This window comes from Globicephala melas, chromosome 6 (genome assembly GCF_963455315.2).
Source record: "Globicephala melas chromosome 6, mGloMel1.2, whole genome shotgun sequence".
Classification (NCBI taxonomy): Eukaryota; Metazoa; Chordata; class Mammalia; order Artiodactyla; family Delphinidae; genus Globicephala; species Globicephala melas.
Genome location: NC_083319.1, coordinates 41,488,165 through 41,490,942, shown reverse-complemented (window position 1 = coordinate 41,490,942; position 2,778 = coordinate 41,488,165). Strand labels below are relative to the sequence as shown.

The following is a 2,778-nucleotide window of genomic DNA, read 5'->3' as shown; positions in this document are numbered from 1 at the left end:
TCGTTCATAGACAGCCGTCTTTCCACCGTGTTCTCACATGGCAGAAGGAGCAAAGGAGCTCTCTAGGGTCTCTTTTATAAGGACACTGATCTTATTCATGAGGTTCCCCCCACTCATAAACTAATCACCTCCCAAAACCATTATAGTAGGGGTTAGGTTTCAACATACGAATTTTGGGGAGAAGCAAGGATTTAATCCATAGCATTCCACCTCCAGTCCCCTAAAATCCTTCTCACATGAAAAATATATTCATTACATCCTAACATCCCCAAAGGTCTTAACTTGTTCCAGCATCAACACTAAAATCTAAAATCCAAAGTCTCATCTAAATATGATTTAAATCAGATATGGGTGAGATTCAAGGTATGATTCATCCTAAGGCAAATTATTCTCCAGCTATGAACGTGTGAAACCATATAAGTTATGTGCTTCCAAAATACAGTGGTGGGTTAGACACAGGATGATAGATGTTTCGATTCCAAAAGGGAGAAATCAGAAAGAAGAAAGGAGTACAGACATACTGGAGATTTTCAGGTTTCTTTCCAGACCACCACAATAAAGCGACTATCACAAAAATAAAATGAGTCACATGAATATTTTTGGTTTCCCAATGCATATAAAAGTTATATTGACACTGGTCTGTAGTCTGTTAAGTGTGCAATAGCATTATGTCTTAAAAAACAATGTATATACCTTAATTAAAAAACACTTAATTGCTAAAAAATGCTAACCATCATCTGAGCCTTCAGCGAGTCATAGTCTTTTTTGCTGGTGGACGGTCTTGCCTCAGTAATGACTCCTGCTGATTCATCAGGGTGGTAAGTGATGAAGGCTGGAGTGGCTGTGACAATTTCTTAAAATAAGACAACAATGAAGTTTGCCGCATCTATTGACTCTTCTTTTCATCAACAATTTCCCTGTAGCATGCAGTGCTGTTTGATAGCCCTTTACCCACAGTAGAACTTCTTTCAAAGTTGGAGTTAATCCTCTCAAACCCTGTCACTGCTTTATCAACTAAGTTTTTGTCATATTCTAAATCCTTTGTTGTCATTTCAACAATCTTCACAGCAACTTCACCAGGTGTAGATTTCATCCCAAGAAACCACTTTCTTTGTTTATCCATTAGAAGCAACTCCTCATCCATTCAAGTTTTATCATGAGATTGCAACAATTTAGTCACATCTTCAGGCTCCACTTCTAATTCTAGTTCTCTTGCTTATTCTACCACATCTGTAGTTTTCTCTTACACTGAAGCCTTGCACCCCTCAAAGTCATCCATGAGGGTTGGGATCAACTTCTTCCAAATTCCTGTTGATATTTGGACCTCTTCCCATGAGTCATGAATGTCCTTACTGGCATCTAGAATGGTGAATCCTTTCCAGAAGATTTTCAGTTGACTTTGCCCAGATCCATCAGAGCAATCACTCTCTATGGCAGCTATAGCCTTATGAAATGAATTTCTTAAATAATAAGACTTGAAAGTCACAATTACTCCTTGATTCATGGGCTGGAGGATGGACGTTGTGTTAACAGGCATGAAAACAGGATTAATCTCTTTGTACATCTCCATCAGAGGTCTTGGGTGACCAGGTGCATTGTCAATGGGCAGTAATATTTTGAAAGAAAATTTTTTCTGAGCAGCAGGGCCCCATGGTGGGTTTAAAACATTAAGTAAACCATGTTATAAATAGATGTTCTGTTGTCCAGGCTTTTTTGTTTCATTTCTAGAGCATAGGCAGAGTAGATTTAACATAATTCTTAAGGACCTTAGGATTTTGGGAATGGTAAATGAGCATTAGCTTCAACTTCAAGGGACCAGCTGCATTAGCCCCTAACAAGAGATTCAGCCTGTCCTTTGAAGCTTTGAAGCCAGGCACTGACTTCTCCTCTCTAGTTATCAAAGTCCTAGGTGGCATCTTCCAAAAGAAGGCTGTTTTGTCTACATTGACAATCTATTGTTTAGTGTACCACCCTCATTAATTATCTCAGCTAGATCTTCTGGACAACTTGCCACAGCTTCTACATCAGCATGTGCTGCTTCATCTTGTACTTCTATGTTATGGAAGTGGCTTCTTTCGTTAAAGCTCATGGACCAACCTCTGCCAGCTTCAGACTTTTCTTCTGCAGCTTCCTCACCTCCCTCAGCCTTCATAGAATTCAAGAGAGTTAGGGCCTTGCTCTGGATTAGGCTTTGGCTGAAGGAAATGTTGTGGCTGATTTGATCTCCCATCTAGACCACTGAAACTTTCTTCACATCAGCAGTAAGGCTGTTTCACTTTCTTATCATTTGTGTGTTCACTGGAGTAGCACTTTTAATTTCCTCCAAGAACTTTTCCTTTGCCTTCACAACTTGGCTATAACTGACACAAGAGGCCCAGCTTTCAGTCTGTCTTGGCTTTTGACCTGCCTTCCTCACTAAGCTTAATCGTGTTTAGCTTTTCCATTAAAGTGAGAGACTTTTCACTTGAACACTTAGAGGCCATTTTGGGGTTATTAGTTGGCCTAATTTCAATATTGTTCTGTCTCAGGGAATAGGGAGGCCCAAGAAGTGGGAGAAAGATAGGGGAAAGCCGGTCAGTGGAGTAGTCAGAATACACACAATACTTACTAAGTTCACTGTCTTATGTGGGTACAGTTCATAGCGCCCACAGACAGGATTGTAACATCAAAGTAACTGATCTTAGATCACCATAAGAAATAATAATAATGAAAAAGTCTGAAACATTTTGACAATTACCCAAATGTGACCCAGAGACAGGAAGTGGGTAAGTGTTGTTG

General features: G+C 39.7%; 1 pseudogene; it reads right to left on the bottom strand.

The window, feature by feature from the left end:
• Positions 1 to 726: 726 nt before the first annotated feature.
• On the bottom strand, positions 727 to 2,483 carry LOC138842733 (tigger transposable element-derived protein 1-like; annotated as a pseudogene).
• Positions 2,484 to 2,778: the final 295 nt, after the last annotated feature.